This window comes from Orycteropus afer, unplaced genomic scaffold (genome assembly GCF_000298275.1).
Source record: "Orycteropus afer afer isolate SDZICR_OR568_19922 unplaced genomic scaffold, OryAfe1.0 scaffold00241, whole genome shotgun sequence".
Lineage (NCBI taxonomy): Eukaryota > Metazoa > Chordata > Mammalia > Tubulidentata > Orycteropodidae > Orycteropus > Orycteropus afer.
The window spans coordinates 2902082-2916100 of NW_006921828.1; the positions used below are offsets into that span (position 1 = coordinate 2902082).

A 14019-nucleotide genomic window follows, 5' to 3' on the forward strand; every position below is an offset into this window, starting at 1 on the left:
TTGCACATTTCATTATAGTAATTGTTTTTTCTGCTCGAGCTGCTCTTTGAAATCTTCTGTTCGGCTCCTATATCTTATCATTTCTTCCATTGGCTTTAGCTTCTCTCCACTCAAGGGCAATTTTCAGAGTCTCTTCCGTCATCCATTTTGGTCTTCTCTTCCTTTCTCGTCTTTTTAGTGATCTCTTGCTTTCTTCGTGGATAATGTTCTTGATATCCTCTCACAATTCTTCTGGTTTTCAGTCATTGGTGTTCAATGCATCAAATCTATTCTTCAGATGATCTCTAAACTCAGGAGGGATATATTCAAGATTATATTTTGGCTCTCTTGGACTTATTTTAATTGACTTCAACTTCAAGTTGAACTTGCAGATGAGCAGTGGAGACATTAGGACTCTAATATACTGTTGGTGGGACTGTCAAATGTGGAAAGCAGTATGGCAATTCCTTAAAAAGTTGGAATTAGAATTACCATTTGACATAGCCATTCCATTACTAAGTATATATCCTAAAGAAGTGAGAGCCAGGACTATAACAGATACATGCACATCCATGTTCATCGCAGCACTATTTGCAATAGCAAAAAGATGGAAATAACCTAGGTGTACATCGATAGAAGAGTAGATAACTGAGCTATGGTACATACACACAATGTAATACTATGCAACCCTAAAGAATAACCTAGAATAATTAAAACACTGCATAACAGGGATGAACTTGGAAGACATCATGCTGAGTAAAATAAGTCCATCACAGAAGGGCAAATATTATATTAGTCCATTATTGTAAAAAGTCAAGGAAAGGTTTATATATGGAAGGAAATTTTCTTTCTTGGTTACCAGAGGTGGAAGGGGAGAGTAGGGAACACTGTTAGATAGGTAGAGACAAGTATTGATTTGGCTGAAGAGAGAGGCAATGTACCAAATGTGGGTGATCAACATGGTGGCAAATAAGAGGATGACATAGAGAGGTGTGGGGGAAGTACAGACAACAAAGATGAACCCTTTTGCACATACAGTACTGCGTTGTCAGTGAAGATAAACATGGATATACAGATGGATAGATGATTAGACAGGCTTAACTATTAGGTATGTTTATGCAGGGGGGAGTGTGCCCAAGACCATGTATAGGGTTGGCAGACAGTGTTTCTACAAGTGTATTTGTATGTTCTGTAAGAATTCCCAGGTATATAGTAGAACTGACAAAGGACAAGATTGTAGTCATTTTTTGGCCGCAGCTAGATACCCTCAGAGAGCAAGTAGTTGGACCTGTAGGCTCGAGATCATAGTCACAAGGGACATCAAGCTCAACTGGCATAACATATGACACAAAACATTGTTCCACATCCTATTTTGATGATTAGTGACTGGAATCTTCAAAGCTTGCAAGTGGCCATCCAGATGCAACAATGGGTATCTCCTCATCTGGAGCAAAGAAGAATGAAGAAAACCAAAGATTCATGGAAACAATTAGTCCAATCGACTGGTAAACCATGCAGTCCTCAACCTATATGACTGTGAGACCAGAAGAACTAGGTAGTGCCCATCTACCACTGTCAACCACGCAGAGGGGGATCTATGTAGGAGATCCTGGACAGAGTGGGAGAATAATGTGGAGAAAAACTCAAATCATTTGGGAAAAAAAAAAAGAAAGACCAGGTTTTCTGGTCTGATTGAACCTAATGGAACCACTGAGACTATGGCCCCTAACTGCCCTTCAGATCTGGAATTGAATCCACTCCTGTTACTTCCAGCCAAACAAAAGACAGGCATATGAGCTGAACACTTCCATTAGGTAGATATATACTCCTTGGAGATAACAGTCATGGAAGAATAGAAGGGCTGTGTGTGCATAGGGAGACAGCTCAGGGGTCAGGAGTGCATGGAAGGAAGGACACAGGGAAGAGTTAACTATGGGGAGGATGTGGTAGGGGAGCTGTTGCATTGTGATAAACTGTAATCAATGTCATGAAACAAAGTAAATGTGAGCTGCTATATGGAAAGTGAATTTTCTCTGTAAACTTTCACCCAAATCACAATAAAATAAAATAAAAGATCCAAGTCATTACTCAACAGAGTAGGATGTGGAACAAGTTTTGTGTAGTATGTTATGCTAATTGAGCTTGATGTGCCCTGCGACTATGGTCCCAAGCCCACAGGTCCAACTACTCACTCCCTCTGGGTAGCTAGCTGTGACCAAGAAGTGACTACAGCCTTGTCCCTTGTCAACTCTACTATATACCTGGGAATTCTTACAGGACATACAAATACACTTGTAGAAACATTGTCTGCCAACTCTATACATGTTTTTGGATACACTCTCCGCTTCATAGACATATCTAATAGTTCAGCCTGTCCACCCATCTACCCCCCCCCCGTATACCCATGTTTGCCTTCACTGACAACACCGTACTGTATGTGCAAAAGGGTTCATCGTTGTTGTCTGTACCTCCCATGCACCTCTCTATGTCTTCCTCTTCCTCAATGTCACCATGTTGATCACTCACATTTGGTACATTGCCCTTCTCTTCACCCAAATAAATACTTGTTTCTACCTATCTAATGGTGTTCTCCACTCTCCCCTCCCACCTCTGGTAACCAAAAAAGAAAATTTCATTCCATAGATAAACCTTTCCTTGACTTTTAAAATAACAGACTAATACAATGTTTGTCTATCTTTGATTGACTTATTTCACTCAGCATAATGTCCTCCAAGTTCATCCACGTTATGTGGTGTTTTGCAATTCTAGGTTATTCTTTAGGGTTGCATAGTATTCCATTGTGTGTATGTATCAAAGTTTGGTTATCCATTCCTCAGTTGATGGACACCTACGTTGTTTCTATCTTTTGGCTATTTTAAATAGTGCTGCGATCAACATGGGTGTGCATGTGTCCGTTCTTGTCATGCATCTCACTTCTTCAGAATATATACCTAGTAATGGAATGGCTAGATCAAATGGTAATTCTAATTCCAACTTTTTAAGGAATCACCATACTGCTTTCCACAGTGGTTGTATCATTTGACAGTCCCACCAGCAGTATATGAGCATCCCAATCTCTCCACATCCTTACCAGCATTTGTTATTTTCTGTCTTGTTGAACGTTGCTACTAGTGCTGGGGCCAGATGGTATCTCATTTTTGTATTGATTTGCATCTCTCTAATGGCTAATGATTGTGAGCATTTCTTCATATGTTTTTTGGCTGCCTGAATATCCTCTTTGGTGAAGTGTCTATTCTTGTCTTCTGTCCATTTTTTAATTGGATTATTTGTCTTTTTGTTGTTGAGGTGTTGGAGTTTTCTATAAATTCTAGAGATAAGTCCCTTGTCAGATATGTCATTGCCAAATATTTTTTTCCCAATCTGTAGGTTCTCTTTTGACTCTTTTGGAGAAGTCTTTGGAAACACAAAAAAATCTAATTTGTAGAAGGTCTCACTCATCTAGTTTCTCTTCTGCTGTTTGTGCATTTTGGGTTATGCATGATAGTCTATTTATTGCCATATATCCATACAGAAAAACCAAACACACTGCCATCGAGTCAGATCTGCCTCATAGCGACCCCTCCTTGGGTTTCAGGGACAGTATCACTATGGAAGTAGATTGTCCAGTCTTCCCTCTGAGGGAAGTGGGTTTGAGCTGCCTGCCTTCTGGTTAGCAGTCTAATGCCTCATGTACTATACCACCAGAGCTCCATGCCATATATTAGGGCCCCTAAATTTGCCCCTAGTTTTTGCTTGAGGAACTCTATAGTTTTAAGTTTCACATTTAAGTCTTTGATCCATCTGGAGTTAGTTTTTGTGTATGGTGTGAGGTACAGATCTTGTTTCATTTTTCTGCAAATGGATATCCAGTTTGGCCAGCACCATTTATTAAACAAACAATCTCTTCCCCATTTAATGGATTTCAGCCCTTTGTCAAAGTAAGCTGACTATAGGTCGATGGAACTATTTCTGCGTTCTCAATTCTGTTCCATTGGTGTATGTGTCTGTCATTATATCAATACCAGGCAGTTTTGTCTACTGTGGTTGTGTAGTAGGTTTTGAGATCTGGTGGTGTGAGACCTCCTACTTTGTTCTTCTTCTTCAATAGTGCTTTGCTTATCTGAGGTCTCTTTCCTTTCTATATAAAGTTAGTGATTGGTTTTTCCATATCCTAAAATAATATTGATAGGATCTGGATTGGGATTGCATTGAATGTATGGATTGATTTGGGTAGAATTGACATTTTCACAATGTTCAGTCTTCCTATTCATGAGCATGGTATTTCCTTCCATTGATGTAGATCTCTTATGATTTCTTGAAGTGTGAGGGAAATCTTAAAAGCTTGCAAGTGGCCAACTAGATGCAATAATGGGTCTCTCATCATTTAGAGCAAAGAAGAATGAATAAAAACAAAGAGGCATGGAAACATTTAGTCCAAGCAACTGGTACACCATGTGATCCATAGCCTCACTATGACAACAGCAAAACTAGATGGTGGCTGGCTACCACAGTCAACCACTTGGAGGGGGATCTATGTTGGAGATTCTGGATAGAGTAGGAGAACAATGTGGACCAAAACTCAAAATCATTTTTTAAAAAAGGGGGACCAGGTTTGCTGGTCTGATAGAGCCTGATGGAACCCTTGAGACTATGGTCTCTAGCTGCCCTTCAGGTCTGGAATTGAACCCACTCCTGTGGCTTCCAACCAAATAAAAGACAGGCATGTTATCTGAATATTTATATTAGGCAGATACACTCCTTGGGGAAAATAATCATTGGAGAATAGAAGAGCTGTGTATACACAGGGAGACAGCTCAGGGGGCAGGAGTGCATGGAGGGAAGGACTCAGGGAAGAGGTAACTATGGGGAGGAAGTGGGAGGGGAGCTGTTGCATTGTGGGAAATTGTGGTCAGTGTCATGATACAAAGTGTATGTGAACAATATGGAAAGTGAATTTGCTCTGTAAACTTTTGCCCAAATCACAATAAAATAAATAAATAAAAAGTGGTTGCAGTGTATATTGACAGTATATTAGACTATGTGAAGAAGAATGTGGCATCAGAATTGGAAGAAGACTCATTAACAACCTATGATATGCTGATGACACAACCTTGCTTCCTGAAAGTTAAGATTACTTGAAGCACTTATAGGTGAAAATCAGACTAGGGTCTTCAGTATGGATTATACCTCAACATACAGAAAACAAAAATCCTCATCACTGGACCAATAAGCAACATCACAATAAATGGATAAAAGACTGAAGTTGTCAGGGATTTCATTTTAGTTCGATCCACAATCATTACCTATGGAAGGAGCATTCAAGAAATCAGAAATTCTATTGCACTGGGGGAATTTGCTCCAAAAGACTTCTTTAAAGTGTTAAGAAGCAAAGATGTCACTCTGAAGAGTGAGGCACACCTAACCCAAGCCATGATATTTTCAATCACTTCATATGCATATGAAAGCTGGATAGTGAATAAGGAAGACCTAAGAAGTTGTTGATGCCTTTGAACTGTGGTGTTGTAGCAGAATAGTGAAAATACCATGGACTTCCAAAAGAATTAACAAATCAGTCCTGGTGGAAGTGCAACTAGGATGCTCCTTGGAAGTGAGAATGGCCAGATTTTGTCTCATATACTTTGGTAATATTGTTAGAAAAGACCATTCCCTGAGAAGGATATCATGCTTGGTTAGTGGAGCATCAGCAGAAAAGGGGAAGACCCTCAGCAAGATGGATTTACACAGTGGTTGCAATGAAAGGCTCAAGTATAGCAGGGATTATGAGGATGACACACAACCAGGCAGTGGTTTGTTCTGTTCTACATAGGGTCACTATGAGTGGGAGCCAAATCAGTGGTGCCTAGCAACAACAGCATGTTATAAAACCATCATTGTTTGTTTCTAAGACGTTTTCATTACCTCCAACTATGACCCCATTAGGTAATAAACTCCACTCCACTTCTCTCCCCACCCAGCCCTTGGTATCCATTAGTCAACTTTGACTCTATGAATTTGCCAATTTCATATAAGTGTAATCATATGATATTTGTTCTTTTATGTCTTACTTATTTTACTTGGCATAATTTCTTTAAGGTTTATCTGTATTATAATATGTATAAAGAATTCATACCTTTTTAAAGCTAAATAATATTCTATTGTGTTTATGTACTTCATTTTATTTATATATTCATTTGTTGATAGACATTTAGGTTGTTTCCAGCTTTTGGTGATAGTGAATAGTGTTGCAATAATGCCTGTTGTGTAAGTTTCTATTTGTGTTACCAATTTGTTTTTTCCATTACCTTTACTTGACCATGTGATCTAGTTTTAATCTTCTGTATCATATAGTTTTCCTCATGAAAAACTTCCTAAGGAAAAAAGCTGTATATCTTTAGAAGTAAAATGCTATGGATTCTTGTTACTAAAAGTGGAGACTTTGAATGTGAATTTAATATAGTATTCATTTGTTCAACACATATTTTTTCATTGCCTTGAATGAGGGGTCACTATGAGTCAAAGTTGACTCAACATGAGTTTGATTTTTGGTTTTGAATCAAGGGCCCCTAACAACAAGTATATGGCAGGCCCTGTTAAATACTAAGGGTACTAGATAGACAAAATCTCTGCCCTCAGTGAGCTTAGATTCTACTGTAAGGTAACAGATAAAATGTTGTTGTTGTTGTTGTTGTTATGTGTCGTCGAGTCAGACCTGACTCATAGCGACCCCTCCTTGGGTTTCTGAGGCAGTATCGCTATGGAAGTAGATTGCCCTACCTTCCGTCCGAGGAGTGGCTGGTGGGTTTGAACTGCCAGCCTCCTGGTTAGCAGTCAAGTGCCTTAGGCACTATGCTACCACAGAATGTTAAACAATTAAGTAAACTAGAAACTGTCATATTGTGAAAAAAGTTAATGAAGAAAATAATTAAGATGATGTACTAGAAAGTAAGTAGAGGAAGGGGAGCAAAACAAAACCAACTCACTGCCATCAAGTCAATTCCAACTCATAGTGACCCCCCTTCTTGGGTTTCCAAGGCAGTATCTCTATAGAAATGGATTGCCCATTCTTCCTTATGAGGAATGGCTGGAGAGTCTGGCCACCATCTAGCCTTCTGCTTAGCAGTCAAATGCCTTAGGCAGGGGAAGGGCTTCAAAAAATATAGTGATCAGGGAAGACTTCTCTGAGAATTGACCTCTGAACTGATAATCTACCGTCACTTGTCTGTTTGTTATACATCATGTTGCTGTGATGCTGGAAGTTATCCACCAGTATTTCAGATACCTCTTGGGTCACCCATAGTGGACAGGGTTTCAGTAAAGCTTCCAGACTAACATAGACCAAAAAGGAAGACCTGGTGATCTACTTCCAAAAAAATTGGCCAGTGAAAACCTTATGAACAGCAATAGAGTGTTGTCTGATATAGTGCCAGAAGATGAGCCCCTCAGATTGGAAGGCACTAAAATTATGATAGATTGACACAGGGGCTGCAGCAATGGCTCAGTATAGCCAACAATTGTGAGGATAGTGCAAAACCGGGTAGTACTTCATTCTGTTTATACAGAGTCTCTATGAGTCAAAACCAACTCAACAGCACCTAACAACAACTGAAACCCTAAGGATATCAAGAAGCCAGGCACTCAAGGACAAGGTGCATTCCAAGCAGTAGATAAGTAAGTACAAAGACCCTCAGGCAGGAAGTTGCTTGACTTATCTGAGATCCAGCCAGGAAGCCAGCATAACTAATTCACAGTGAGCAAGGGCAAAAATGGTAGACAAGTCTGGAAACACAGGAGGATAACAGATTATGCTATACCTTGACTAAGTCATCTGCTAACCAGAAGGTTGGTGGTTCAAGCCCACCAGCCACTCCATGGAAGCAAGACTGGGCAATCTACTTCTGTAAAGATTTACTGCCTCAGAAACCCAATGGGAGTCACTATGAGCAAAATCAACTTGATGGCAGTAGGTTTGGTTTGTTTTTTGGGGGGAGTCAGGTACAGATTTTGAGTTTTATTCTGCATAGAATGGGAAGCCATTGGAAGATTTTAAGTACAGTACTGATTCAATTTGATCTATGCTCCTAAAAGACCACTCTGGTTGCCCTGTGATGAATAGATAATAGGGAAGCAAGAGCAAAAGCAAGACCACTAGTTTAGGATGTTTTTGCCAATAGATAGGTGAGAGATGTTGGTGGCTTGGGGGGGGGGAGGAATGAAGTGGGAGGATTTAAGATATATTTGATATTTTTTAATTAGAGCTAATGGACATTCTCATTTAATTCCTATACATGCTCAGTATACAATAAGAAAACTAATTCCCAAAGAGGTTAAGGCTTAGGTGGTGAGTAGAGCTCAACTATAAATGCCATGCTTTTTCCTTAGGGTTTGGGATTCTCAAAATTCATCTTCTATCAGAATCACATGATGTCTTATTAAAATACAAAATACTGTCTCCTATCCCCAGAGTTTCTGACTAGTTCAGGTGGAGGAGGGGATGAGAATTTGTGTTTCTAGTAAGTTCCCAGGTAATGCTGATGCTGCCAGTTTGACGACCACATTTGGAGAACCATTGCCTATGCTATTCTCTTTCAAGGGGTATAGTGAATGGTGGCGTAGCGCCTCCAGCATTTGACTGCTAACCAGAAGGCTGGAGTTTCAAACCCACCAGCCACACCTTGGAAAGAAGGTTGGGCAATCTACTTCCATAGAGATACCTCCTCGGAAACCCAAGGAGGGATTGCTATGAGTTGGATCCAACTCCATGATAGTGAGTGAGTGAAACTAGTGATTAAATTGTGTGCAAGAAATGGTGTTCCCACTTCCCTGAAAAGCAAACAGCTTGCTGTCACATCAGGCATTGTAGCCAGTCCTACATAGACAAAGAAGAAAGAAAGTGCTAAATTAATTATGATTGAATAAAGGAAAAGCAAGTATAAAATGGATTTAATTCACTTATAATCACTCAGCTTTTCACTTCATTGTGTCTGTATTGACACTTACATTTTGCACAAATACACCAATAGAATTATAGTTATCATTTAGAAGAATTAAGTGTGAATGAAAATACCTGATTTGAAATACCTTTTGTACAATTTCTCCTATATGTAACAAGTATGAAGAGAATAAAACCACCTTGATTATTAGGAAATAGCATAATATTTGGACAGTAACAAGGCTATATTTCATAGAACCCCATGTTTGAGCTAGAAGAAAATCTAGGAATTATTGGGTCCATATCTTGGATTTTTATTAATAAAGAAAATGAAGTCTAGAGATGTAACTTACCCAAGGTCATACAATGAATTAGAATCAGAACTGTGACTAGAACTGCTCTTTCTGCTGTAGTTCACGTGTTACTTTCCCTTCTACTAAAATATTTTAATGAAATAGATAAGGGAAAAATTCACCAATCATCCAGATGCTTTTTCTGCACAGAATTTCCATTTATGAAAGCATCCAGTTGAACCATTGACTTTTTCACTTTTGATTTTCTAAGTCAGTCACCTAATAATTGAGTCTAAAAGGCCTCTTCTCCTCCTCCCCTAAATTACATGCATGTTTGGCTATATGTCTAGACCTCATATGTCATAGCCCTTTGGCTCTAAAGGTAAAATTGTAGACTTGCTGATACTGCAGATAGTGTTTCAGTATCTCTAAGGTCATCAATAAGTGAATACAAAAATGCATACAACACAGCATACTAATTTCCCCACAGATGTGCTATGTATAAGTGATCACTAGGTAATATCCAGTTGTGCAGAGTGGCTTAAAGGACAGAATGATCACAAAAAATGAACACAGTAGATAAGATAATTTCACAGTAGAGCAATTGTCTGCTTAATTGTCCTGGACAGAACTGATACTGAGACCCTTAATATCTCCCTGGGTGTCACTTATGATTAAGTGAACAATTTTTGTTTTCTTCCCCTCATCTGGTACTTTCAATAATGTGAATATCTACAGTTTTCCAAAGGGAGTCAAACTGAGAACATGTTGTAAATAATGGTCAGTAGGAAGTAATACAGGAGTGAAGAAACAAGATCTTCACCGTGAGAAACTTCAAACTTTAAAATGTATTGAAATGCATTTCAAGTCTCTTATTTACATTTCCACAGAAGATGGCAGAATGTTACTGCTACAATTTTTATTCATCAAAGAATATTTTTAAAATTTATTTGTAGTAAGTTTTACTAAGTGGATTCATTTACCTGAAAATTTGGTTTCAAGAATCTTTTTCACCCTTAAAAATTATTGAATACTCAAAAGAGCTTATGTTTCTATCTATTGATATAAACCATAGAAATTAGTTATTAATATATTTTCAAATAACACTAGTATAATCAGTGCATTTTAACATAATTAACATGTTTTAAGAAAACTTACTGTATTTTTCCATATGAATAAAAAAAAAAATGAGAAAAGTTGTACTGTTTATAGTTTTGCAAATCTTGTTAATACTTGGCTTAAAAGAAGACTGGATTCTTTCTTTCTTCTTTTACATATATCAAAGTTTATTAGTGGTTACAAGGGGTGAAAGTAGGGAGAAAACAGGAGAAGCACTGGGTTTCTGTTAAGGTTGATTGATTTTTTTTTTTTTTTTTTGTAATTGTGATTTATGTGAAAGTTTACAGAGCAAATTTGTTTTCCATTCAACAGTTCATGCATATTTTGTTTGGTAACCCTGATTGTAATCCCCACATTGTAATATCTCTCTTCCCACTTCCTCTCTGTGGTTACCTTTTCCCTGTGCCCTTTCCTGCTCTTTCCTACCCTCTGAGATATCTCCCTGTGCTGCCCTTCTGATCTTTCATAGGTGATTGAGGAGTATACCCACCTGGTGAAAAGCTTGATTCTTATGTCAGCTTCTGTATTCAGTCTGTTATGATAATGTTATCTTGGTTGATGTATCTGGTTGGTATGAAAAATCTGGTCTCACACATATATGTAGTTGGAAAGGGGGACCTCATGAACTCTCTAAAGGGGACTTGGAGACCCCCAGTGGTCTGTAGACCACACTTTGAAAACCATATTTCCAAAAGAATAGTCCCATCATCATTGGAGATAAGGTTAGACATATTTGGGGATCCAATAACTGGTATGTGGACTTTGGATCTGAGTAGGTCTGTATGTCATTTGTAACTGAGCCACCTACTGCCCCTGGACTTTAATATCTCTGGGCCTCATCTATAAAATGTGGATAATCTCATTTGTGGGTTGTTATGAGGTTTAGATATAATGTATCTAACATGATGCTGATATGATAGTCCATAAATAAGTAGAATCCATGATTGGCAACGTTTTGGGCTGAAGGCAGATAAGGGGAGGACAAAAGGATGAATTTAACTCAGAAACAATGGCTTCAGACAAACACTAGGTAGGGAGTGAGTTGAGAATTAAAAAAGAAATGTAAAAAAGATAATCCATGTTAGGCTAGAGTAACAGCTTGGTTTGACTAGATAGAATTGGCTCAGTAACCCTGTCTTCAGGTTGTAGTTTTTTTTTTTTTTTTTAATGAACATTCTACTGCTGATTTTGAAATGTGTTTATTCCATGACTCATTTGTAAAGTTCTAAATTGACTTCAGCATCTCTGGGAAAATAGGAGAAAATGTGAAGTCCTATAAAAATTGGTTAACAATAAACTACCAAAACAAAAGGGAAAAATACAAAATATACTGTGTGTGCCAAATTAGCTGAACATGTTTAGAGAGATTGAGATTGGCAGATCAGGGAAGGCTTCATGGAGGAGGTGTTACTGCAGAATAAAAACTGGTTAGGAGAGGAAGGAGAGGAGAACATTCCAGAAAGTCAAGATGGTATGAAAAAAAGTATAGAGGTGGGAGGTGGTTTATTTTATTTGAGGACAGAGAATATCCTTATTTGATAGGAGCTGTGAGTTCAAATGCACAGTTGGAGAGAAAGTCAGAGAACTAGGTGGGACAAGATGAGAAATTAAAATATTAGTCTAAAGACATTACATAATGGAGGATTCAAAATGGAGTCTCGTCAGTAAGCACCGTGCTATTTCTCTCTAGCATCTAAGTGCTTGAAAAACTAGGTACAACAGTTTGAATTAAGGGTTTTGGTGCTCTGAACAGCTCACTGAATCAGAGTGCACCAAACACAGAAGAGCGGAATTAGAGAAAAGGCACAGGGAGATTATTTAAGAAAGAGGTACCTGGTGGAGGATGGACAGGCAGCCAAGAGAGGCCATTGGAAACTTGCCTGGGGCAGTCACTGACTGGTGGGTGAGGGCAGCCACCTGAGATCCCCACGAGCCAAGAAAGAAGACACCTTATATCAACATACCAGCAACCACTCCAGTATCCCAGCAGGCAGCCCCAGGAATCTGCCTCCAGCACCTGATTTTGTCGGTAATTTAGGTCATCTGGGTGCAGGCTGGCGCATGCCCACGGCTGAGACTCAAGCGGAGAGCTCACTGTTGCACCAGAAAGGCGAGCTCCCTCCCCTCTCAGCGGATCCCTGGGTGGGCTTGGATCAGCCTGGGAGACATTGTAATGATCCTTGTTACTGATATCAGAACCGCAGTTTACTGTCAGGTACTCCCCCGACTCCAACACAGCTGAAATCACACACATCTTTGGCACCCCAGGTGGGTGGTATCACAGACAAACTCCTGAGCCATTAGTGGTCTGGTGAGATTGCACCAGTGCCACGGGCAAACGGGGTGAGGAGAGAGAGAGGAAGTCGCGGTTGAGTGCAGTCCCAGGAATTTGCCTTGGATTGGCTTTTGGCGCAAAGAGTCCTCGGAGGCGGGGTCTGTGAGTGTGCCTGAGCCTGGCGGAAACTGGTGACTCCCTAACAACAGGAATCTATCCTGAGATTGAGCTGCGGTCTTGTGAATAGCTGCGTCCTCGGTGATAGCTTGCGCAAAGACCTAGAAGCTGACCCTAGGAACACCAAGTTTTCCTTCTGCTCCCACCTTCTCTGCCAATAACTTCACTCATTCAGTAGAAGAAACCATATTCAGCCAATTACCATAAAACCTCCCTCTTCGAACTCTAATCCCTCTTTACGACAAACAGAAACACATATCCACATTCCACACAGTGATTACACCATCACAAAAAAAACAGCAGAGTGACCCAACATATCTCAATCAATAATAAAATAAAATAAAATACACCAGCTTCACCCTTTCAAAATATTAAACCATAAAACCAAGACAAAACAAATCAACACATAACCAGCAGCTAGAGACAACCTAAAGAGAAAGCACTCTACCAGATTTCAGGGGCTTAAGAAGAGGTTCTGCTTTCCAGTAACCCCAAGAACTCTCCAGACCTGCACGACTGAAAAGGTCCTAGTCTACACCCGTTTTATTTTTGTTTCTTTTCCCAGTTCCTGATTAATTTTTTTTCCTCATGGTTAACCCCATTCCTTGTTGGCTGTTTTTTTCCCCACATTTTTTTCTTCATTATTCTCCTTCTCTACCTTTTTTCTCTTTGCACCCTATCCCAGATATTGCAGGTTTTCTTGTTTTCTTCTTTTCTCCCTTTTATCTTTTTTTGAGTTACTGTTCCTGTGTGATTACATGGTGTATTTTTTGTGCATGTGCTTTTAGTTTTTTGATATTTATGCAATTGTAATTTTTGTCTAACTGAGCAGGATACAGCAACAGTCCCCATATGATACAAGGACACCCACACCTCCTGCAATTTCACTTACGTAGCAAGAGCCAGCACTTTCTTCTCCACCAACCAGCCAATGATAAAAAACCAGCAAGAAGAGCCTGAATCACCCTTGATTTCTCTTCACAAACAATAAACAGAGATCTTAATACAATACCATGATGCCTTGGAGACAACAGACAATCACAGTCCACAAAAAGAAGCAAGATAAAGTGATAGAAAGAAGGGAACAGGATACAGACCCAGAATACATCCCTGAGGAAGAAGCAGCATTGGAACTCTCTGATAAGGAATTGAAAAGAATTATCTTTAGGTATCTTCAAAGGATTGAGAGACAGACCAAAGAAAACAAAGAAAAAAACCTTAGAAGAATTTTTGGAAGAAAATACAAG

At 39.2% G+C, this 14019-nt stretch overlaps 1 protein-coding gene across 1 annotated transcript in view; it reads left to right on the forward strand.

Moving 5' to 3' along the window:
• CNTN4 (contactin 4) overlaps positions 1 to 14019 on the forward strand; it is a 566343-nt gene that overhangs the window by 264329 nt on the left and 287995 nt on the right. The gene's annotated exons all lie outside the window — the stretch shown is intronic.